Source organism: Triticum dicoccoides, chromosome 6B (genome assembly GCF_002162155.2).
Source record: "Triticum dicoccoides isolate Atlit2015 ecotype Zavitan chromosome 6B, WEW_v2.0, whole genome shotgun sequence".
Lineage (NCBI taxonomy): Eukaryota > Viridiplantae > Streptophyta > Magnoliopsida > Poales > Poaceae > Triticum > Triticum dicoccoides.
This window is the reverse complement of record NC_041391.1, coordinates 297,442,098-297,468,594: the sequence shown is the minus strand read 5'-3', so window position 1 is coordinate 297,468,594 and position 26,497 is coordinate 297,442,098.

The following is a 26,497-nucleotide window of genomic DNA, read 5'->3' as shown; positions in this document are numbered from 1 at the left end:
CTTCGCAGCGTCCCACACGTGAGGGCTAGAGGCGCTCCTGAGAGGCGGCTCGGTTGAGTCCTGGTATGTCAATGCAGACGCGTAGCCCACCATCCTCGCCTAGATGGGGAGCTACGGCGGGTAAGCGGCAGCTGCCACTCATGACTCTTGACTCCTGCAACTCCTGAATGATCTCGCTGACGAACTCCTGAGGGTTTGGCCCTCCTTGCCTCGCTCCTTTCTGAGGGAAACATGCGTTGTAGCACGCCTCCAAGTGGTGCCCGAGCGCCTCCCTCATGATCCTAGCAAAGTCGATGGCCCTCTAGGAGAGAGCCCCCGAGCCTTGCTCGTGGAGGGCGCCGGGCATGCCTTCCTATGCGACAGAAGGAGGCGCCCCCTGAACAACCGCGGACCCTAAGGGGCCTACCTCCCGAGGGGTCGGGCCAGGCGATGTCTTCTTCTTATTAGGGGCAACATCGGGAAGCCTCCCGCTCCTATGATCTGGGTCTTCAATTGATGCGGCTTGGAAAGCACGCTCCAGAGAACACACAACGTCTCTCTCTTCACAACTTGGCCAGGGCTGGGTACCCGAGGATGGCATTGTATGGCAGGCGAATGTGAGCAACATCGAAGCCAATGAGCTCGGTGCGGTAGCTGTCGCGCTTCCCGAAGGTAACACGAAGGCGGACCTGCCCTATCAGAACCGTGGAACCATCAGTGACTCCTGAGAAAGGCTTGGTAGGCTACAGCTGATTGTAGGGCACTTGTAGATTGTTGAACGTCTCGACGGATAGGACATTGAGCCCTGCTTCTCCATCGATGAGGGTCTTGGTGACTTGCACATTGCTGATGATTGGGAAACAAAGCATCGGGAGGACTCTAGCTGTGGCCGCGCACTTGAGCTGATCCGCTGAGCTGAACGTGATAGCGCACGTTGACCACCTGAGAGGGCGTGTGGCCTCAACCTTGGGGAGGACTGCATTCACCTCGCGAGCAAACTGCTTGAAGATGCGCTGAGAGGCTGGGGCTTGAGCGCCGCCCAAGATGCAAGGGATTGCGCGCGGCTCCTGGAAGCCTCCACCCCCTCGTCCTGATGATGGTCTTCATTCCTCCTTGGCTGTGGTGGCAGAGGAGGGTGGCCCATGTTGCCTTGTGGGCGATCCTCGAGAGGCTGATCCCTCCAACCCCCCTCACGAGGTGGGTCCCTCCAACCTCCCTCACGAGGCTGGTCTTGCCAGCGGTCCTCACAAGGTTAGTCGTGCCACCCTTGGCGAGGGCCACGGTCTTCCCATCGTCCTCCACCTCTTCCTCCTCCTCGGCCATAGCCCCGGTCGCTGCGCTCGGGGCATCGGCCGGCATGCACATCCCGCACAGCCCTGAGCTCTTGGCATTCGTTGGTGTTGTGGGTGTGGAGGTCATGGTACACGTAGTACCGGCTGCCCCTGGATGACTCAGGCTGATCCCTGCCTCGCTTGGTGTCCGGCTCTGCTGCAAGCACAACGGCCCCCTTGTGCTTCACGTCCTTGGCCTTGGACTTCTTCTCTTTTGGGTTAGCAGCTGGCAGCTCGAGGAGGGAAAGGCGCCCTTCCTCAGCCCTAGCGCACTTGGTCGCCAGATTGTACAGCTCCAGGGAGGTGCACAAGTCCTCATGAATCGCGAGCTCCTCCTTCATCTTGACATCACGTACGCCGTCGGAGAAGACTGAGATGATGGCCTCCTCAGACACCTTGGGAATCTTAAGGCGAGCGCTGTTGAAATGCTGGATGAACTTCTGCAGGGTCTCTCCCGGCTGCTGCTTGATGCGGTGCAAGTCGCTCATGGCCGGGGGCCGGTCGCGGGTGCCTTGGAAGTTGGTGATGAATCGGGTGCGCATCTCGTCCCAGGAGGATATCATGCTAGGAGCCAGGTTCAGGAGACATGTGCGGGCGCCGTCCTTGAGCGCCATGGGAAACCAGCTTGCCATGACCTTCTCGTCCCCATTGGCGGCTTCGATGACCATCTCATAGAGCTGGAGGAACTCCGCAGGGTCAGCTGTGCCATCATAGCGGGGGGGCAGATCTGGCTTGAACTTGCCCGGCCAGGCCACACTGCGCAGCTCGGCGGTGAAGGCACGGCAGCCTGCAGTGGCCGCGGGAGGCCTTGGGTGATGGAGAGCTTGATCTTGGAAGTTTCTGTGCGTTGCCGCCAGGTGTAGCGCGGGGTCTTGATGCGCTGGAGCGGGAGCGCGTTTGTGTCGGGCCGGTGCGGGGAGCACACGGGCGGCTTCTTGGGGGCGAGGGATCTCTTGGCAACTCTTCTCTTGCTGTGTTGGCGCCGGACGCTATGGGTTCTGGCCAGGGGCCACGCGCCTTGGGGCCAAGGCACCTTCTTGAGGGGGAGGCGACTGAGGCGCTCCTGGTACTTCGTCACCCGCGCAGGGCGTGGTGCGGTGTAGCGAGAGGGACGGCGCAGGGGAGCCCCCAGCGGCGCTGACGAGCTCGGTGATGCGGGCGAGCCACTTGTCGTAGAGGTCGTCGATGGGGCTGTAGTGCAGAAGCTCCCGCGCCAGGAGCAACGAGGCGTGCGCGTCCGCAGGAGCGTGACGGGCGTGGGACGAGGAGCCGGCTGGAGTCAGCGACGGGGTGGCGGAGCGGCCTTCTCGCCGCATCAAAGGGTGCAGGGACGACGCCTGCTGCTTGTTCCCCGTCGGGCCGGTGGCGGCGTTGACGGCGGGCGACGGGGAATGGTGGGGGCGCCCGCCGACGGGGGCCGTCTGGGCGATGCGAGTGGCGAGAGCGGCCCGGCACTCGGCGCGGGCTCGACGAGCGTTTGACATGGATGCAACGGGCGGCAAAACACGAGGCGATGGAAGGCGGATTCCGGTGCACCCCTACCTGGCGCGCCAAATGTTTGGTTTCGGGTTCCGGCAGACCCTCAAGGTTCGAACTCTGGGGTGCACGCGGAGATCACACCTCCTGCCTACCCATGTCTCGATGCCTCGCAAGGATCTAAAACTACACCAAGAACAACACAAGGGACACGAGATTTATACTGGTTCAGGCCACCATTGTGGTGTAATACCCTACTCTAGTTTGTGGTGTGTAGATTGCCTCAGGGGCTGATGATGAACAGTACAAGGGAGAACAGCCTCGCGAGGGTCTATTCTTGGCTGGTGCGATGAACTGCTTGGGGGAGTTCAGTCGCCTCTCTCTCTCTCTATCTCCAGATTGATCCATCCCCTGCCCTGTGGGTGGCTAGTCCTATTTATAGGCGGAGGCCCTGGGCCTCTTCCCAAATTTTGAGCGGGAAAGGTGCCAACAATTGACCATTTTTAAGGGGAACATCTAGTACACTTATCCTGACTAAAGTTGATCCTTGCCTGCCAAAGACCCTAACGATGATGCCGGCTTGGGCTCGACGATGACCTCCGTTCTGGCGTCCTGCTGGTCTTGGTCTTATTCCACCGAAATGGTTGCCTTTGCTTGATACTCTTGCCTGCGCTTGCCCCCTTTGCACCAAAGGGGAAACAAGGACTCTGCGCAGGCCGACGCCCGCCTGGCGCCCGCCTGGCCTCGGTCGTCATGGCTTCCGTCATAGGCACCTCGTGAGGTACCCCGCCTTGATCTCTCCGCCTCCTCGCGAGCCAGCCTGACGAGGCTGTGCCCGAGGAAGCCTCCTATCGTCTGCCCCGCGAGGCTTGGCCCCTCGCGAGGGTCTTGAGCATGTGTTGATGAAGATGGGCCGTACTGGGCCACTCCTTGGGCCACGCCGCAGGCCGCAGGCAGGCAAGTCTGGGTACCCCCATTCCCAGAACGGCGATAGCTGGGTTAGGCCTTCGTGAGATTCTTCCCTCTTCCTCGCAGTTTCCTTCATGCTCTACGTCCTTAGGTCCCAGCCCTCGAGCGAGCTCAGCCGCCACTGGTATGATAGGTCGTCATACCGTGGGTCCAGGCCAGGGGGTGAGGGCTGGAGAGGCAGTAAGAGCCCATGAGTCGCGATGCTCAGGCTCCCCCCTTTTAACGCACGAGCGGATCATGCTGGAGAGAGGGAGAGAAAGCTCGCGACGCCCCCCAATACTACTCCTGGAGCGGGTCCTGCATACTAATCACGAGGGAAAACAAGGCATGTCATTACGGTTGCCAGCCAACCATTGGTCGCTCCGAGTGAGTGATTGGGGCACTGAGGGCCTGGTGAGGTGGCGCCTTGCGGGGCTGCCACGGCCAGAGCTCGGCCACTCAGATTTATCGGTGTTGCAGGGACGGACCCGTACGCAAGCGTCGTGCCAGAGCGAGCGGCTCCAAAGGTAGGCGACAATCGAGTAGGCGATTAAGTCAAGCATGTTAAGCATGAAGGAGCAAATCCATTTAGTTAGATGCATAGAAAGAAAATGCCACTGGGTCAGGCCCGAACAGCTTGGGGATAATGCAGCCCGAGGGGGCCCCCCAACAAGGTAGGTAAAGAACATAAGCAAAATGGATACATGCCGCAGGGACGGACCCACTCGACCTGGGAATGATGCAGCCCTGTGGGCGCTCCCAGCTGAAAATGGAACTTTGAAAGATGTCACCTAATACCGTTGGAGATGAAAGGATGCTGAAGCAGCGGACAACGCGTGGTGAGGAGGTCGACCCTCATGAGCTCCCGGCACTCGGAGCCTCGGGAGGCTCCGGGGGCACGGGTGGATCTTCGAGGACCATCTCCATCTCTGCCAGGACCGTGCAACGCCTGACCTCCTGAGCCTCCAGGATGCTCCTCAGCAGGAGCTGATGAGCCGCGGCCGCGCAAACATAGCTGTGAGGTGGACCTTCACAACGCCCCATGCGCGAAGGCCAGAGGCGCTCCTGAGACGCGGCTCGGTTGAGCCCTGGCACGATGATGCAAACGCGCAGCCTGCCATCCTCGCCTAGATGGGGGGCTGCGGCGGGTAGGCGGCGGCTGCCACGCATGACTCTTGACTCCTGTAGCTCCTGAGTGTTTCTCGTGATGAACTCCTAAGGGTTTGGCCCTCCTTGCCTCATACCTTCCTGAGGGAAACATGCTTTGAAGCACGCCTCCAAGTGGTGCCCGAGCGCCTCCCTCGTGACCTTGGCAAAGTCGGTGGCTCTCCAAGAAAGAGCCCCCGAGCCCTGCCCGAGGAGGGCGCCGGGCGCGCCTTCCTATGTGATAGAGGGTGGCGCCACCTGAACGGGCGCGGATCCTGACGCAACGCCTCTGGAGGTACCCGCCTCCTGATGGCTTGGGCCAGGCGAAGCCTTCTTCTTAGGGACTGCCTCGGGAAGTCTCCCGCTCCTGTGATCTGGGTCTTCGATTGCCGCGGCCTGGAAGGCACGCTCAAGAGAACACACTGCATCCCTTTCCTCACAAGGTACTATGATGACTCCACCGCTTCCTGGCATCTTGAGGACATTGTAGCCTTGGTGAGTCACTGCCATGAACTTGGCCAGAGATGGGTACCCGAGGATGGCATTGTATGGCAGGAGAATGTGGGCGACGTCGAAGTCAATGAGCTCGATGCGGTAGTTGTTGCGGTGCCCAAAGGTGACTGGAAGGCGAACCTGCCCTATCGGAACAGTGGAACCATCAGTGACTCCTGAGAAAGGCTTGGTCGGCTGAAGCTGATCGTATGGCACTTGGAGATAGTTGAATGTCTCGAGGGATAGGACGTTGAGTCCTGCTCCGCTATCGATGAGGGTCCTGGTGACTTGCACATTGCTGATGACTGGAGAACAAAGCATTGGGAGGACTCCGGTCGTTGCTGCGCACTTGAGCTGATCCGTTGAGCTGAATGTGATAGCGCATGCAGACCACCTGAGAGGGTGCGTGGCCTCAAGCTTGGGGAGGACTGCATTCACCTTGCAAGCAAGCTGCTTGAAGATGCGCTGTGAGGCTGGGACCTGGGCACCGCCCAGGATACAAGCGATTGCGCACAGCTCCTGGAAGCCCCCAGCCCCCTCGTCCTGATGCTGGTCTTCATTCCTCCTCGGCGGTGGTGGCAGAGGAGGGAGGCCTGCGTTGCCGTGCAGGCGATCCTCACGAGACTGATCCCTCCAACCTCCCTCGCGAGGCTGGTCCTGCCAACGGTCCTCGCGAGGTCGGTCACGCCACCCTTGGCAAGGGCCACGGTCTTCCCATCGTCCTCCACCTCTTCCTCCTCCTTGTCCATAGCCCCGATCGTTGCGCTTGGGGCGTCGGCCGATACGCCCATCTCGCACAGCTCTGAGCTCTTGGCATTCGTTGGTGTTGTGGGTGTGGAGGTCGTGGTACACGCAATATCGGCTGCCCTTGGATGACTCCGGATGATCCTTGCCTCGCTTGGTGTCTGGCTCCGCTGCGAGCACAGCAGCTCCTTTGCGCTTCACGTCCTTGACATTGGGCTTCTTCTCTTCCGGATCAGCAACTGGGAGCTCGAGGAGGGAGAGGCGCCCTTCCTCAGCCCTGGCACATTTGGTCGCTAAGTTGAACAGCTCCAGAGACGTGCACAGGTCTTCGTGGATCGCTAGCTCCTCTTTCATCTTGATGTCACGCACGCAATCGGAGAAGGCTGAGATGATGGCCTCCTCAGTCACCCTGGGGATCTTGAGGCGGGCGTTGTTGAAGCGCTGGATGTACTTCTGCAGGGTCTCTCCTGGCTGTTGCTTGATGCGGTGTAGGTCACTCATGGCGGGGGGCCAGTCACGAGTGCCTTGGAAGTTGGCGATGAAGCGAGTGCGCATCTCGTCCCAAGAGGAGATCATGCTAGGAGGCAGGTTTAGGAGCCGTGTGCGGGCACCATCCTTGACCGCCATAGGAAACCAGTTTGCCATGACCTTTTCGTCCCCGTTGGCCGCCTCGATGCCCAGCTCATAGAGCTAGAGGAACTCCGCGGGGTCGGCAGTACCGTCGTAGCGAGGAGGCGGGTCTGGCTTGAACATGTCGGGCCATGCGACGCTACGCAGCTCGATGGTGAAGGCGCAGCAACCCGCGGTGTCCACCGGAGCTCTCTGCTGATGCGGGGCTTGCTCCTGGGGATTCCCGCGCACCACTTCCTGGAGCAGCGCGGGGTCTTGACATGGTGGCGCAGGGATGCGGTCATGGCACTCCGGTGCTGGGAGCACGCGGGCACCTTCTTAGGGGCGAGGGATTTCTTGGCAACTCCTTTCTTGTCGCGCAGGCGCCGGACGCAGTGGGTCTCGTCCTGGGGCCGCGCGCCTTGGAGCCAAGGCGCCTTCTTGGGGAGGAGGTGGCGGAGGCACCTCTTGATCCATGCCTCCTGCGCAGGATGGAGGGTGAGGCAGCGAGAGAGATGGCATAGGAGAGCCCCCTGCGGCGCTGACGAGCTCGATGATGCGGGTGAGCCAGTCTTCGTAGAGATCATCGACGGGACGGTAGTGCAGGAGCTCACGCGTCAGGAGCAGCGCAGCGTGCGCGTCCGTTGGGGCGCGACTGGCGTGGGACGACGAACCGGTTGGAGTCAGCGACGGGGTGGCAGTGTAGCCTTCCTGCCGCACTGAGCGATGCAGCGATGATGCTTGCTGCTCGTTCCCCGCCGGGCCGATGGCGGCATTGGCGGCAGGCGACGGGGAACGACGGGGGCGCCCGCCGACGGGAGCCGTCTGGGCGACTCGGGCGGCGAGAGCAGCCCGACGCTCAACGCAGGCTCGGCGAGTGTCAGACATGGGCGCGATGGGCGATGAACACGAGGCGGTGGAAGAAGGATTCCGGCGCACCCCTACCTGGCGCGCCAAATGTCGGATTTCGGGTTCCGGCAGACCCTTGAGGTTCGAACACTGGGGTGCGCACGAAGATCTTTTCCCTACCAACTCGCGTCTCGAAGCCTCTCAAGGAATCTAGGCTAGAAAGAAGAACACACAAGGGACACGAGGTTTATACTGGTTCAGGCCACCATTGTTGTGTAATACCCTACTCTAGTGTGTGGTGTGGTGGATTTCCTCAGGGGCTGATGATGAACCATACAAAGGGAGAACAGCCTCGCGAGGGGCTGTTCTTGAGCTGGTGCGATGAACTGCTTGGTGAGTTCAATCGCCTCTCTCTCTCTCTCTAGTCTATGCACAATCTGGATCTCTCCTCCCTCTATGGTGGCTAGCTCTATTTATAGAGGGTGGCCCTGGTCCTCTTCCCAAATAATGAGCAGGAAGGGCGCCAACAATTGGCCATTTTGAAGGGGAACATCTAGTACACTTATCCTGACTAAAGTTGGTTTACGGCTGCCAAAGGCTCTGATGGTAACACCGTCCTGGGCTCCATGATGACCTCCATCCTGCCGTTCTGCTGGTCTTGGTTTTGTTGCACCGAAACAGTAACCTTTGCCTGATGCCTTGGCATGTGCTTGCGCCCCTTTGCATCGAAGGGGAAACAAGGACACCGCGCAGGCCGGCACCCGCCTGGTCTCGATCGTCATGGCTTGCGTCATGGGCACCTCGCGAGGTACCCTGCCTTGATCTCTCCGCCTCCTCGCGAGCCCTCCTAATGAGGCTACTTCCTGAGGAAGCTTCTGTTTTCCGCCCCGCAAGGCTTGGCCCCTCGCGAGGGTCTTGAGCTTGAGGTGATGAAGCTGGCCTGTGCTAGGCCCCCACTTGAACCACGCCGCAGGCCGCAGGCAGTCAAGTCTGGGGACCCCCGTTCCCAGAATGTCGACAATTATATAAGCAAATAGATGGATCTGTTCTGTATAAGGAACATGTTTTTACAACTACAATTTGAAACTGGTAGTTGTTGCAAACATCCAATCAGATGTAAACAGCAAAGCAAACAGCAGTGGAGGAAATGATGCCTATCCAAATCTATACTAGAACAAAGGTTGAAGGCTTGAGAAGGATGAACTTACATTACATGTTAACACAGGCTGGACAAAGCCCTTCTCCATGTTGATGGCAGGATAATTCAATAAATTCCCAAACGAAAATTCTTTATAAGCGTTGCCATTATTCTACATTTTGCAAAGAGTAAATATAGATCAAATAATATTGGAAGAAACAGAGGATAATGAAGCTCAGGTGCAGACTGATGATACATAATCAAATAGCAATTAATTAAGTGCAGCGTTACAAGGCAAAAGGGAGAGAGGTACTGACAAGAGCAATGCAGAGCCCAATATTGTTTTGAGATCGTATGATCCTTTGAGCAAGGAGATTCATCCGAAATTAGTTTTCATACAAGAGAGAAGGTAAGGCACAAGCAGAAATTTAGGAGTTCAAATTTTGAATTGATATCATAGACAGTACCTGACACTGGCTCCCAGCAGTTCTAATAGGGGTTTGGCCACTAGAGTAGGGGTAAAGTGTGGTACAGTTGGGCATGTGTTTTCTATAGCTGCTGATCTATCTGATTTAACAGGTATCACTACCTTTTCCAAATACCTAGTTTGTACTCCTTGAGGATCTGCACTCACCCTCTTCCTTTTGGACATCTATTACGAAAGAAAAACATTTGACTGGAAAAACATAGTGTGACGGCACATGGAATAGGTACATAAAATGGATAGGTATGGCATATACTCATTTATGATGCTTAAACTAAGCAGATGGTGTAACAAAGTAGAAGTAATGCAAGAGTTCAGATGCAAAATATGTGCGACCAATACAACTTTGCAAAGTTAGAGCAAGCACCTTGATGGGTGAATAAGATAGGCCATCCTCCACCATGCCAAGTTTGTTAGCCAGTGGACTGTTCCGCAATATTCCTCTCGTGCATCCATTCTCATATTCATTTTGAAAATGTTCAATATCTGACATGCATGAAAACATAAAAACAAGTGAGATTTTCTTTGTAATGCAGAAGTGATTCTAATCCAATACTGCCTCCCTGTAAACCCCTTTGTGCTATCTTTGCAATTCTTTTAAGAGATGCCATGCAAGTTGTAATTTGTTGTGTGCATTAATATAATGTGGCCGACTACTCAAAATATGAGAGCTCCAGAAGTGATGACACTTCGCAGATGACAGCTTCAACATATAGTAAAGAAGAATAAGTCGACCTGACCTGACAGATTCAAAATATACTAAGGGAGAACAACTCGACCTGACCAGTCGACCGCAAGAGAAGAGTATCATCTTAAAGAAGAGCAGAAGAGCAAGCAGATTGAAGATATTACAAGTCTTTGAATACAATGTCGGTTGGCCACTCATGATGAACCAGAGCGCACAGAGAAATACTATTCTTTCCGGTCTCTCCATATGTGGCTCACATGCATTTCGAAACTAAAGTAGGAAAATTTAGCTAACCAATTAAACATCTCTTAGTTTTACTAATATCAGCAATAATATCAGATATGAATTTGTACAACTAAGCTTGTTTAGCTCGATGGGTGGAGCCGTGCTATTACGACACGAACCACGTAGGCTGATTATGGTCATCATAAAATGGGGAAACCATAAGCATGATGAGTACAGTGTTGACCGTGGCAGTGGGATGGCAGATCTGAAGCTGCAAACCGCGCAAAGGGTAGTTAGCAACCGATGTTTGCTTTGAAATAGCAACTAAGATTTGGTATGGACAAGAAAGTACGATCAACAAGTGACAAAGAAATGCAATTATGCTATCTCTCTATATGTCGCGGTATGCTTTGGAAACTCAAGTGGGACCTTTAGATAACCAATTAAATGTGTCGGTTAACTAATATCAGTATCATATCACAATCATATTTGAACAACTAAGCTTTCGAATTCTGAGTGTTGTGTTGTTTAGCTTGAAGGGTCGAGTATTGCTAGTACGACAGAAAGCACCTACACAGATCATAGTAGAGTAGATAAAAGGGGAAAACCCTAAGCATCAAGAGAAAAATCAGGAAAGTGCAACTAGCTGGACCAGTGGGTGGCGCACATGCTTTTTGAAACGAATATAGGTACATTAGGTCACCAATTAGACGTCTTTGTTTTAGTGATATGAGCATCATATCAGATTCGTATTTCAACACGTAAGCTTTGGGCTGAGGTCTTGAGGAGCAGTGCTAGCACGACACGAAGCACCTACGATGATGGTAGTGAATATAAAGGGGGGAAACCATAAGCTTTACGAGTATAGTGCCCGTGCCATGGCGGATCTGAAGGTGCAAACCGGACAAAGCTACTTCGCAACCAATGTTTGCTTTCAACTAGCTACTACGATTTGGTACGGACAAGAAAAGTACAGTAAACAAATTACGATCTATTTTCCGGGTGAGATCAATAACTTAAGCACATATGGAAGAGTACCACCTCTCTTGTGACGCCGTGTAGGCCTATGCTGATACGTTGAGGGTGCTGTGGGTGTGATGGCTGTCGGCGGCGGGGAAGAAGACTTTAGACGGCAGACGACCGGGTCGGGGGATATATCCTGTTGCCGTGGACGAGGCGGTCGTAGGAGCGGCAACGACAAGGTGGACGACGACACCGATGAAGCAAGAGGAGGCGATGAAACGATCTTGGTCCAGCGCCATGGATGAGAGACGCCCGTCTCTTGAAGTGGATGACGGGGTAGGGGTAGCGGCTCCGGCAAGGTGGAGGATGGGGTGGCGGACGAAGGAGGTTGGCCGCAGTGCGGAGGTTGTCATGCAGCCAACGGTGTATGAATGGGGAAATGGAGGGGAGGGGGAGGGGATCTCAAATTTTGGGATGCGCTTCTCTGAAATGTGGGAAAGTTACGAACTTATCCCCCATTTAAAATTTCGGACATCACGTCGGTTGGAGATAGGACGGTAATTTCGCATCTCCCAACTATTTGCCGGTAACTATTTCGGGCGAGGAGAGGGTGTTTTGCTGCCCACGGTGTATGAACGGGGCTGATAGGTATGTCGGTTGTGTCATGTCTGAGGGAAGTTACACATCTGCCCCTATTTAAAATATTAGCCTACATCGATTTTGGACGAGGAGAGTTTGTTTTGCCGCCCACCGTGTATGAATGGGGAAATGGAGGAAGAGACACATGTCTTTCGGACAAGCTTGAATCAAATGTGTTTTGTCGCCCACCGTGTCTGAATGGGCTCAGAGGCCGTCGTGTCACGTCTGATTGAAGTTACTAGTCTACCCCTATCGACAGTAGTGTAAATCCAGTCGATAAGGATGTCAAGTGTCAGGGGTAGACAGTAATTTCCATCTCGCAAACACTTGCTTTGGGCAGCCCACAAATTATAGTGGTGTTTAGCCGCTTCGTTCAAAACTTGGGAGAATTAGCATTCACGTTTGCCCTGGGCCCTGGCAAACTAAATTCAAATCCAATTTGTATTTGATTACGAATATCCACAGATAATTCTACGTTTTGTTATTTATTTCTTCAAAACCAAAACAAAGATTTATTCCACCTTTATATACGATTATGATTTAGAAATGTCGTGATCTTCAAATTCAGTAGGTTGGATACACTCTGAGTCAAACAGTTATTTCATCCAATACAATATGCTCACACGAAAAACAGTTCACCTTATGGCAATCATATACTGAGGATTACCTCGCCTAAAAAATTCGGATCATTACAACACATGGACAACATAGGGGGTCTTGCAACATAATCCATTCAGAGACATGACACAACATGCAAGTACAATAATCATGACAATTTCAACTGGTATCTAAAGAAGAACCGGGATTACCTTGGGCTTCAGGTAGCGGAAACAACAGGACCTCCTCCGTCTTCAAATGCAACATTCTTACTTCCTCCAATTCTTGGGTTGCTTGCATAATGCGTGCCGCTAATTCCGTAATTTCCAGCCTCAAGATAACGATTACCTCATCCACGACAGCCACACCATCTCTTTCTGCCTCTAGTAGAGCCTCAAGCACTATAATATTTGTGCTCAGACTGCTCTCCGGCGGTGTTGCCTCTGAACTGCTACCATCTGGTAACATGGATGGCGCACTGCTTCCACAAATAGATTTTGGGATTGTACATTGTGTCCTAGTGTGAACGGCATCCTGAAAGGTATCCGCTGGACATAAGTAAGAGATAGTTATCGTATGATCCAGGCAGTAAGCTTACACGGTAAACAATGGACGAATTATTGCCGAGCATGGCAAACTATATTTAAATGGTTCGAAGCAGCATCAGTCGAAAAGAAATTAAAATGGTAAGATGAAACTAGGGATGTAAGTGGCAAATAAACGACATCCGCCAGTCTCATCTAGTTAGTTTTTGCTACCTCACTAGTTCATTTTCCTCAAAAAACAAAAACTCTTTTGAACTATCATACCACTAGTGGACTTTAATCGGGATTAAACGGGACCCAGTTGACATCCCTAGTTGAAAGCGAGTGTACCACCGCTATATTTAAGTTGCCAAGGCATCTAAGCAGTTGAAATAATTTGAGAAAGCACTTAACAGTGTGGCCTCATATAAACTACGAAGACAGTCTTGTGATGTAGTTGAGAGGAAAAGTTGAGGACTCAAATGAAATAGGCATGCATTTCTTTAAGATAGTACAACAGGCACTGCTGACATATTGGCCAACTCAGGTATAGCATAACAACAAACAAGCATTCGAATCAAGCACTACAGCAAAGCAGACAACTGAACTATTTGTAATTCGGTAGGATTACAGGTTGAGGGCACAAGCCAAGAAAGCAGCCCACTCGCATTACCTTTCACATGTACTAAAACACACTGGCTTACCATATGTCGCTGTGAAGCCTCGCTGCTGTTGCAATGTTCTTTGAAGACATCGTCAGCATCCCGTGGTTGCAAATCTAGTTGTTGTAGTTTATTCTGCACCCTCTATTTAGGTAAAATTAATTTTAATCGCATGCACTGGTCCGAATTGATCATCAATGGTTCATCTAAACTAATGAAAGAAGGGTGTGTGCATACACGACAATATATCTGCTTCCCTCTATTTTTATGCTTGTTCGAGGTGCCAGCCCCAAAAGAACAAATATTTTGCTTGATGGGGTTCGCAGCTCCATAATTAATAGAAGCATCAAATTAGTCACGCAACTTGGGAAGATCAAGAAGGCACAAACAAGTAATGAAAAGAGGCTCGGAGTAGTGATGTAATAGCTAGCATCAGAAAATGTAGGGTAAAACAAACAAAAAGCAGCGGAACCACATGCTAGTTTGCTGATGTGTAATTAAGCATAGAGAACATTAAGCAGTCTGATGGAACCAATAGGTGGCATCATAACAACACCATTATCATAAATATAGCATTCAAGAAGTAAATTAGTAGGCTGTGATATCTAGGAAGTACAGTAATACTCCCTCCGTTCCAAAATAGATGACTCAACTTTCTACTAACTTCAGTACAAAGTTAGTACAAAGTTGGGTCATCTATTTTTGAACGGAGGGAGTACTTAGGACAAAACTAAAGCATATTAACTATATGTGCACTGGTATGTAATTTAGCAGATGTAACATGTTCACTGCCAGAAGTATGGCCCTACAGGTGCAAGCAGAATAACGTGTCTCATGAAAAACTGAATGATGCCCTGAAGAAATTCAAAGGTGCGGTGCTTATGCTAGGAAAGTGAACGTAGACGCCGGTCGTTGGATAATAGTACCTAATTCTCGGCGGTGTATGGGTATCGTTGTCATACTTGATAGCTAAGGATCGTCGATGGTGCTTGTGTTGCGGTTGAGTTTGTGCAGGCTGTCACCGTCACTGAAGCGGCTCCGGTGCTACGGTTGCGGCGCCTGTCGACATACAAGAAAGCTCATCTATGGTAAGTGAACAGTTGCACGATAAAGAGAAAAACCAAAGGAGTACAAATCAAAATAACCTGATGAGGCTGCGGCGTCAGTAAAGCAGGGCCGGTGGAGTTGAATATGGCATCCGTGGAGCGGGTTCGGTGCAGTGGACGAAGGCTTCGGCGGGCGTGTTGTACAGTGCTTTTAGTGAGGCGGATCTGTTGCGGCGGACGAGGGCTTGTATTAAGGGCCAGCGAAGGGGCGGACGAGGGAGTCAGTGAAGGGCCTACGCTGTGGTGGGCGAGGGAGCCGGTTAAGCAGATCCGGTGCGGTGGACCATGATGGTGATCAAGGAGATCTGGAATGATGGACAAGCCAGTCGCTGAAGCGGCTTCGGTGAAGTGGTGAGTTGGCAGTTGGGGGTTCCAAGGTGCGGAATGTAGATACGGCGGGGTGTGAGGTCCACTGCTGCGGTGGAGGACTAGATTCGGCGGCTTGCCGTGGTTGGGGGGTCGGGGAGGGGAAGGGGAGGGGCTCTGGGGAAGAATGTTGGGGGCAAAGAGGGGAAAACAATGGAGTTACCAAAACAGCCCTTTTCCATTCATGTGGCAGGGGTAAAACAGGAATATCGCAGGGCTAAACTTTCGGGCGCGTGATATTTCCATGTGAGCGGGAAGTTTGAAAGCTTTTGCCACCTAAAATTATAAGTATTCTGCTCTCGTACGACCGACTATGATATCATGGCCGACAATTTGTTTGTTTTGCACACAAAAAAAGTGTGCAAGTTTTAAAAATCAATGTCTCCAACTCGAAACTTAGGTTGTCCATTCAATTCAAATATGGATCATTGAGCTACTACAAGCAAATACCATCATACGGTCCAATTCAAATAAAATTCCAAATGTGTTTATCCTAAATATGATGACAAAAGCAAAAATGTGTATGTGTATGAATAAAGTGGATGATTATAAAGTTTGAACATGCCCGTATATGTATATCTCTAGGTTTGATATATGAATTTGAAATCACGAAATCCCGGCTTAAAAAATGTACCTCCGTTTAAATGAATTAAAAAAGCTAATGATGGAGTCGAATTCCAAAATTCCAATCTTAGGTTTGTAATTCTGGTACATCAGGTGGATCAACCATGAGTGCACAATATCTCAATTACGCTAAAGTCCCTCAAATATAGACACCTCACTCTTTATCTGAAGCCAACCCCCCCCCCCACCACCACACACACACACATAGAGAAGTCGTTATCTCCCCCAAACACCAACACACGAGCACATTAACACCCCTCTCTCCTATAAAGTCCGGACCCCAATATAGGTCTCTATCACTTTGTCTCTCGGGCATGCACACATCTCTTCCCTCACTCTCTAGGTCTCCCGCTATCTCTCTTACCCAAGCACACACACTATGTAGAGTGTATATTTCCCATACACACAAAACGTTGCACCAAACGTCTATCTCCCTAGTTATGTGGTTCTCACGCACTCACCTCACACACCACCCCCACTGCAAACAAGCACACTTTGTCTCCTTGTGCACCACTCTCCTCTTTCTATCTCTCCCACATGCGGACCCACCCCAGCTCCTTCCCTGTATACATATATGTCGTGACTCTTTCCATAGCTCCCTAATGTATCATCGTTCTCGATTTCGCACATTGTTTTCTACACCATCTATTATAGATCTCTCATGAAGTCCTATCACACACACGATGACTCGCTTCCCTCGCGTCTCCGTTCATAGGCCAATTTCGGACAACATCAACATTGTCTCCCTATCTATATGCCATTTATGGACACAGACGACCCCTCTCGCCCCCCTCTCTTCCTCTCTCTCTCTCTCTCTCTCTCTCTCTCTCTCTCTCTCTCTCTCTCTCTCTCTCTCTCCGCCGCTAGCTCTCTCTCTCTCGCTCGCTCGCTCTCACACCCCTCTCCCACACACGCACACTCGATGTCTCTTCCAAATAGTCTGCTACCCCCGCCCGCACCCGTGCTATCCCGCTACTACACATGTCACACCATTCCCCCTTCCCTTACACCAGGTTTACATCATCAGTGGTCTCTCTACTCCACATACACACACTCCCTCTCACACACACAAACGCGTGCACAAACACACACAGACACGCACAAACACCCATTTATCTGGATCCTCATCTATCCCCATGTCCGCATGTGTATCTCACACACTCACTCTCTAATTATGTATATGTGTCTCCACGTTACACAACACAAAGCCGCATGTACATGTCTCTCTCTATCCTCCACACACATAGACACAAAGAATATGTTATCATTGCCTTAGTCTCTAACATATCACACACGCACACTCTCTCTCTCTCTCTCTCTCTCTCTCTCTCTCTTGCAAACACACTCAACAACGGTTTCCCCGTGAATAACTTACCATCTATTCATCAACAGTCGTGGCAGTACGGCAAACACGAACGTGAAAAAGAATAAATCTACACGTGCTTAGACCACCCAGTATGACTACTAGGACTAGAGCAAGCCAAAAAGCGCGCCGCCATTACCCCCTCCTTATTAGCGACGGGAAAATCTTTGTTTTACACAGTCGAGAAGTCATTGTGCTAAGGCCCCACATGCCGAGGCGTTGAATAGAATGTAGATGCTAGTTTATGGAAGCAAGTATCGATAATACGTTTGTATCTCCATACTTATATTTCTTCTCTTATAAAAATCGAGTTGGTGATGATGGTACATGTGCCATCTTGCAATGTAGACCGTCCGATCTATATCTGACGGATGGAAATTAAAATAAAAGATACCCGCACCCCTCTCCACATTTGCAGACAAGGCCTTCCCTCATTCATCCTTATCTCCAACAAAACTCATTGTTGAGCAATTAAGAAAGGAAGCCTCTAGAACAAACTGGCCTGGTGGCCGCTGCCGGCGTCGTCAATCCCCATGCCTCCGCTCAGTCCGACCACCAATCACCACCACACCCCACTCCTCTTCACCTTATATCATATTTCTCAAGATATCATTAGTTTTTACACATGGGATTACTCCTGCAAGGGTCAATCACAACAAGTATTTTATAAAAAAATGCATCTTGATGTTCCCAATGCACGGATCTTGCTAGTACTCCTACACAAGACTAAGTTGGTGATGATGGTGTGTCTACCATCTGTCGTTTCTGACCATTAGATCTACATCTAACGACTATGAGGTAAGTTGTTGCCTTTTCTCACCAACATCCCACTTGTCTACCAATTTGCAGAAAAACCCATAATTAGTATCTTAACACCAACCACATCCCTCCCTGACCTCACCAAAACAGCCCAAGGAATATATTCTAATTGAAACATAATATATCTCTAGTGACATATGTATATCAAAATTAGAGTGTTATGTACCAAGTTTGTGAATAAGTATTATTCTAATTATGATTCGTTGCAACACACATGAACATTGCTAGTATTTCCAACCATGCATTTTTTCCTAGTATTCCATAGTTTCGAGTTTTCCATCAAGATATTAGTCACTCATGGTTGATATTTACTTTCAATCATGTACACATATGCACTATGTAACTAGCCTTGCTTATTGGCTTCCAAAGCTTAACTTTCACTCCTACTTACAATATGTAGAGTATTTAACAAAAAAACTACCACTTTCAACCAGCCCTAGGAAGAATCTATTATACAAAAAATAGCAAAAACATACCCAAAATTTCTTAATCCACGCCAAAAACTACTACCTAGTACTCCTACCGATTAGGTTCGTTTAAACCCATTTATGACAGGGTTGGCTCACACGTGCGTGCTGACGAGGCAGCTTAAACCAACACATTTTGTTTGACCGTTGACACGAGGGACCCACATCTGACCTTCTATCCTGTTATTCCCCCTCAAATCATTATTTTTCCTGAACATTACTTCAAACAGTATTGATGCGTGTTCGTCGGTGGTGCCGGTGATGAGCGAGTTGGCCGTCGCTCCGCCGGACAGGCCAGACGCCACGCTGGCCTTCGGACGGGTTGGCAGGATGGCCCGAGCATGACTCACGAGCAAGCGAGTCGCCGCGCTGGCCTTCACTCAAGCCAGATGGTTGGCCTTAGCGCGGCGCGTGCGAGCAAGTCGCCATGCTACCATGCCAATCTAGCTAGCAAACCTTGCAGACAAGCAGCTGGACGGGGCTATCTTGGCTAGCTAGCGGCCGCGAGCGCCGGACGGAGCTGGCATCCGGGCTCCCGCAACATGGGCTCCGCACCATCGGCGGTTTTGACCTCGCCTTCTGCCGGCGGCGGTAGCTGTGTCCCATGGCCGAGGATGACTAGGTGGACGGGCCAGAGGTAGGAGGTCACTCTGGGATTTTTGTGCAGACTGACATGTAGGTCCCACAAGTCATAACGCTCGGTCGAATAGAAGGCATTGACTTAATGGGCGACATGGGCCCTGTCAGAGGTTAGAGTTAGATTCTAACCCTGAACTAACTCTAACCAAAGTGGGTTTGGGTGGCAGGGTTAGATTGACAACAAATGTATCCAAACAGGGCCATGGGTTGAAACGTGCCTATAACGACACTTTGTAGAGTAGTCGTTTCTTGGTAGGGCTTGTTGGTAAGAGCATGTACAATGGTTGATAAGGTAGTCTTATCTTAAGTCTGCCACGTATGGAAGTGGTAGTAGTTTCTTGGCATTTTAGTGGTTTCTTGCATTATTAGGGGTTTCTTGTAAGGAACAATGTACGTACTACTAGCGACAAAAGGCGATTCTAGGTTGTGTTGTACTCCAACAAGTACTACTAGTGGTCGCGGGAGTGTATACCTCGTTTTGTGGGTTCGATCCCGGCCGAACGCACGGCGGCCTTTAAAAAAAATAGTACTACTACACTTCGCTGCGAGCCAATATTTTACACGGGTAGTTTGAGTTTTGAAGTCAAACTAACGTGCGACCCCACAATCTGGGTGCACTGGATAGCCTAGCCACGTGAACGGGTTTTCCTTCCCAGCATCCCGTGGCTCACGTGGTCGTCCTAGCCGCACCTCGCTTGCAGCTTCGTCATCAGCTAGTAGCATATTTAAACTAGCGCCTCCAATTAAGCCCGAGGAGCCGGAAAAGCCTGTCAGGGTATTGGGAACTGTGCAATATGGCTCTGCACGTAAAGTGCTCTACTACTACTCTGTAGCTTGTGGCGTTGCATGCATGGACTTCACTCCATTATCGGCTCTACTGTAAAAGAAATTCCTCTTGATGTGTTTTTTTTGAAATGGAGGCAAAAGCTTTGCTTCATCTCATTCATAAAGAAGGAACTACTAACAAAGTTCGACGAGATCCATTACACCTCCACAAATGGAAGCGAAAAGCCTAGTCTCGCTGTATCAAATAACTCAAATGTTCTGCCCTCGCAGTAATCGTTGCTGATAAATAGGCTGCTAGTGTGTGCGTGAGAGGAGCGGCTGAGTAGGCCAGCTACGTGAGAGGAGTGGCTGAATAGAGCACCGAGAGTACCCACTAGGCCACTACGCATGTGTACTTTCCCTGCATTGATAGTATGACGATGGTTCTAGAGAACAGTAGTACCCTCCACTTCCAACTGTAGCTCCTTGGCCCTGAGATTCGAGAGTTCAGAACTGGTGCACTATACTAGAATAGACTAGAAGTACAGTACATCGCACTACTAGTTGAGAAAAAGTAGTACTGGTACTGCTACAGTACGAGTACGTACTCCTCCGTCACATAATGTAAGACGTTTTTTGACACTAGTTGGCATGTACAAAAAATGGCAAAAACATACCCAAATTTCTTAATCCACGCCAAAAACTACTAGCTAGTGCCAAAAATTTCTTACTAGTACTATTATATACAGTATAATGCAATCCCATAACATTACATAATGCTAGTACTAGTAGTAAATAATAGCTTCACCCCTTCGCTGAGGAAAGATCTACAGTTGGAAGGGATGAGGCCCTGCGGTTACTATGCTCTTATCTCCTCCTCGTCAGTTCCCCTCCCCCCGAAGAGAAGGCAGTTCGTCGCTGCTCCCATGGATTCGCCAGGCGGTTCTCCTCCTCGTCGGGGCTGGGAGACCTTGGATGACGATCCTCTGGGCGAAATCGCACGCCGCTCCGACGTCCTCACCGCCGCAAGACTTGGTGCTTCCTGCACCAACTTTTTCAAGACGCTGCTTAAATAGGCTTGGGAAAAGGCCATGCTTGTTGGTCTTCCATGCGTCCTCGAGGAGAAGGTTCTTCTATGGGACAATCCTTCGAACAGTCCACCGCTCCCTGGCCATGGTTGCACGTTGACTCCGCTAGAGTTGCCGATGTTGAGAGGTAGTCGGATTTTGTCCGATGAGCAGGTCAGTAATGGAGTTTGATCATGTAGTACTTAGTTATTCCCTTTCCATCCCGTAATTTCTCCACTACCCGCCGTCCTATATATAGGTCTGGGTCGGTGCCAACGAAGATTGGCTTGCATACCTCCGGCCGGATACCACCATCATTTTGCACAACATCCACAGTAGTGCGGCCATTCCGGTAGACCCCTTCTCCACCATTGGGATCGGCCTTCCGGACTGGCTGGGCTTGAATACATATGATGATGCCTACATGAGATTGAAGAAGATAGCAATTGCGGACCCGCTGACAAAGCAACGCAGCTACGACGATTACTATCTCATCGAGGTGTTCGACATAAGGATTGCCATCAATGCAAGAGGCAGTAACCGCAGAGGCTGGCGCATGTTGGCGGCGGCAGATTTGTACCCCTACACATTCGAAGACGCCGTGTGCCATCTAGGCCGCATCTTTGCGGTGACAAGCCGAGGGACTTGTTTCATCTGGTTGCCATCCTACGGTGGGAGATTACAAATGGAATGCACAAACCATCATTTGCATCCCTAATGGTACTCTATTATTTTGCAAGGACCAGTCATCCCCCGATCAAAATAAGATCGCTGATCCTCGATGTGCATTTGCATCCGCGATTCGGTCTAACCTAGAACCTTGTAGCTGACTTTGGCATATTGGGATCAACTATCTTAGCAGTCGTTACTCATGGTACCACTGATGTGCAACATGGTCACACAATCTACCACGATCGGACCGTCACCATCTACCCAGGTATTCCATTTTTTAACCCTCTCGCCTTCTCTTTCATTGTTGTACTAGTAGTATACTTAGTAGTACAAGTAGGCGTACTTTTTACCTTGTAGGACGCGTATAGCTAGCGAGGCCCTTGAAGACTTGAACCCACTAGCTGCCACCATTTTTGTTTTTCCATGTCTTACTATCTCATCCATGTAGCCAAGAGTGGCTATATATAATAAGCTGGTTATTTTACTTACTCTATACTGGAGTAGTACTATTTGCTGCATAGTATTACTGACCGCCATATTTGAGCACAACATTATTATGCATGGACCTTGACTATGTACGTCACCATGTGTCCAGATCTGGGATGCCGCGTGTACCAGATGAATGGCGCCGAGTTCGACCCCCGTGATGCTACGTGGGTGCTGAGGAACACTCTTGGAGAGTACTCGCTTTTCATCGGGGACAACTACCCCATTGTGAAGCGGATGCCACCTTCTCTGCACGACACGGTAGGCCCGCCATTCATGAAGCATGGTTGTGTCTTCAGTGCGCACCACCATATGAACGAAATGCTGGGACACACTATCCCTGATTTATGCCGCTTCAGCTTGGATAAGTCTCCATCGTGTGGAACCGGACTAGAAAGCTGCGACAATGATTCCCGTTGCCCACCGCTATGGATCGTGCCATCCATGAAGAACATTTGGGACTGGAACCTGGAGGAGGACATGTAGCCCATCTATAATGTGTAAGTGGAGTACGGTAATTGTGAACGCTAGCGCTGTGAATATATGTAGACTAGTCGTGCACAAATTTATCACATGAATTGGAGATGAACTTGTGTGTCATACTGGCATTTGTCCTTCAGAATTTATTACTAGTAAATGTGTTATGTGTACGTGCAACTTGTGTGGTTGTTGCACGGGCTCCAACTCGCTCTTTGAGAAAAAAGGTGGCACAGCTTTGGATATACGTGACGTGGCGGCATCATACAGTAGCATCGTTCGCTATAGTTGTAGTACACTCCTACTAGGATGACAAATCCTATAAAACCTTGCGCTTGGCTCTTTGCCTCTTCGGGAGGTTCAACAGTTCATACTCGTGTGAACCTTGCACTTGGCTCTTCGCCTCTTCGAAAGGTCCAACAATGATGATACTACAGTACAATATGCTTCTGGCAATTTGACACGATTGAACTGATGCACGTCCACCGCGAGGGCGATGGAGAGGGAGTGTGAGAGGGGCTGTAGTCAAAACCCTCTCCTCATCCTGCGAACCACCGCGTGTGTGGGCGAGGGAGAGGCATAGTAAGCAAGCTTCTCCTTGTTCGGCGATTTGACAGGACACATCAAAGCAGTACTAGTACTAGTAGTCCATACTGTGTCCTTTCCGATTAATATGGCTTAATTTGAGACGAGAAAAATACACTGGCGGTCAATGTATGTAACAATACGCTCTTTACGGTCACTATATATAGTTTTATGGTGATTATACGATCACTAGCTCATCGTAGAGCACCGTATTGCACCCTACTGACCGGCCACATAGTCGGCGTGGCACTTTGTTGACTGGTTAAATTGTCACCTGGTTTCTGGGTCCCACTTGTCAGTTGCAGAGCAAAGAAATCAGTTAAACAAAACTTTACGCACGCGCGACACAAGTCCAACCCTTGCGCGTGAACCGCCCTGGCTGTGTATGTGAGTGCATGCACATGTACTCCCTCAGTCTTCCAACAAAGAGTGTACATCGGCTATAAAACAAAGAGTGTAGTACATTATGTATATCTACACTTCCAATGCATTTAGCCTTTAATCTAAATCGATATTTATTGACTAATGCACCAACTTGTGTTGTAGGTATAGGCTACATGTCTATCCTTAATTACAACATGCAACGGCCTTCATTTAATCTTCTTCTCTCAATGGTCGCATGCACACATAAGTCTGCTACTTTTGGGCGTTAATTATGCCTTGGTCAATATGTAAATCTCTAAATGTACAGTCTTTCACGAGCGTAGGGAATAGGTTGAGCACTTGAGTGTGAGCGTGTGTGTTGCATCGTGTGCTGTGTGCTGCATGGGTGCGTGAGTGTTGCGTGCGTCCATGTGTACGTGTGAGTGTTGCATGTTGCATGCATGCATGCATGCATGGAGCTTACTCCCTCCCATTGACATGTTCTTATTTCAAGCTTCCTCTGTTCCCTCGATATGGTGATACTCCCTCTGTTCCCAAATACGGAGTAAAAGCCTCCCTCTGTTCCCAAATATGGAGTATTTGTCTTTCTACAGATTTCAACAAGTGACTAGGTACGGAGCAAAATGAGTGAAGTGAGCGTAGATGCATAGGGATACTGTAGAAAGGAAGTCCCAGTGATCCATTATTCCCCATCTCGGCCAGAGAGAACTATTCAACTAGTCTTCGCAGTGAAGTGACAATACACGCTGCAGCAGATGGGACACGCAATTAATAAGCTGAACCAGCGTGTTGGTGTTACTAAATCAGCCTTACCCAGTATTGCCATCATGTTTGCCAGTAGAGCACGCTTCCGCAAATACGCCTATGCACCTCTGTCCTCCATTAACTGACATATGGGAACTCTTGTGGTAGACCCACATGTCATCGGTGTAACTATTTACACTCTGAAGGACGGTATATCCTGGTAGTAGTACTAGTAGAATTGAGATTTAATGCACTTTCTTCCCCGTCTTCCACTCTTCTTCCTCCTCTCTTCCCCATCATCGGCCGCACACCATATCCCCCCGCTCACTACTCGGCCACACGAGGAGAAGCTTCTTCGCTCGCCCGCCCGAATCCACTTCCCCGCTGGCTCACAGGCACCGAAAACCCCAATGGCAGAACCGACTGACACGCAGAGCCGCGATTGGAATTCCCTCCCCGATGTTCTCTTGGAGCAGATCTCTAATTGTATAGACCTACTCAGCACCGTCCGTCTGGCCGCATGCTCGGTGTCTTTGTACCGTCTACTCGTCTGCAACCGGCCGGCTCTTTTCAAGACACCATGCTTGCTGATACCCGATCCTCGAAGGTGGCCCAGACACCGACTTGACGATCGTACAGAGGTTGCCGTGGTGCCCCTCGACCTGCTACCACTACCCGTCCACCTGTCCTTTATGCGCGACCACTACTGGGCGGGCATGAAGGCCAACTGGATTGTCCTCATCCACCAATCCGGTAGTCCGTGGCGTCTCGTGGATATCTACACCCAGCGAGAGATCACCCTTCCATCGTTGGATACCGCCGCCATCGAGCCTTGCGGCCCGCCGGACACTCCTGCCTACTACGCACGAGATGCGTCAAGCTTTTGGCTCGACATCTGTTTGCTGACAGTTGTAATCTACGAAGTGCCCAGACCATCAGAAGACTACATGATTACAAGCTCATTGCCTTGTTCAACATGGGATTAGTCTATCTGGAATCCGATCCCATACATGGTTATGGCTCATCATCAATCCTGTTGAGGCAACATTTCTGTCTGATGCTATAGTGCATGATGGCATCGTTTACGTGGTCGACGCACAGATTGGCTGCCTACACTGGTGGAATCTATCATCGTGTAATTGTTCTATCTCATCTCATCTTTACCTTATGAATACGACTGCCTGTTCATTGTTACAAATTTAGAATACATAGCATGTCGATAACCACATCATTGCTATATGTTCCTCTCATTTCCTAGATTTTTATGACCACACATGTTATTGTTAGAGTTGATATGAGAACAATTGGCATCTAATGATTGTTAGAATACATATTATGAGCGTAACATCATGATTGCTATATGTTACTCTCGTTTACAAGATTTTTATAACAACGCATGTTATTGCTTATAGTTGATATGAGAACAGTAGTAGTAAGTGCTATGGTAGAATATGAGTAGGCGCTGTCATAGCTGTTTTCCTCTCATTGTTACATGATGTTTGAACCATGACATATTGCTAGAATATGAAAGCCATTGGCTTATTTTTTTAACTTGGGGTATGATTATGACCACGGCATTGCAATTCTCTGTCTATGATATGTGTTAGTGTTATAATAATCTTAATTCCACACATACTCTGAAGATGATTGTTTATTTTTGTCCTTTTGGTCTCCAATTTGAATTGTTGGAGCAGACGCAAATGCGCTGGCCTTCATGATTCCAGGACCTGGAATCATACCAGCCGATGGGTGGTGCTTTATCGCTCGTTCAGCTGACGGCGGTCATTTGATGCTCTTTCACACGTACCAAATTGACCAAACCATTACATCAAACCACATGCAGTACAATGCGTGGGGCGTTCGTGACATTGATGGTTATGGCTGCTTCGTTTTCGAGAAAGATCCCAGCTCCGTTGGGCCAGGCGTATTCAACTGGAGGCGGGTTTATAGCCTCGTCAACCACTCCTTGTTCCTCGGGCTCAATTGTCCGATCATCCAACCAATCATCGATCATATCACCGGCGATGATTACCGTGCTATGCAACTTCCATTCGCGAGGGGGGACTGTGTTTACACATCATACCATGGGTTTCATGAATCACCATATCCAGAGATTCGTCGACACAGCTTGTTGCCAGATAATCTTTAGTGTGTGAAAGGCATCAAGCTTCCATGCGATGGATGGCTTTTGCAAACCCGACATTCGGCGATGTTGTTCATGCCAACAGCAAATATGCACAACTTGATTCGTGCTGATATCTAGACTGAGCCATGTATTCTGCTGTTGTAGCACGACCCTCTTTTGTTGGATATTATGTACTATTGTTGTTTGAAGCACTCCTCTGGATTGAAGGACAGATACCTTCCTGGGATCAAGTGCATCCTAACTCACCTGCGTACGATGTACTGATAATGATGATGGAGATGTTGTGCAGAAGC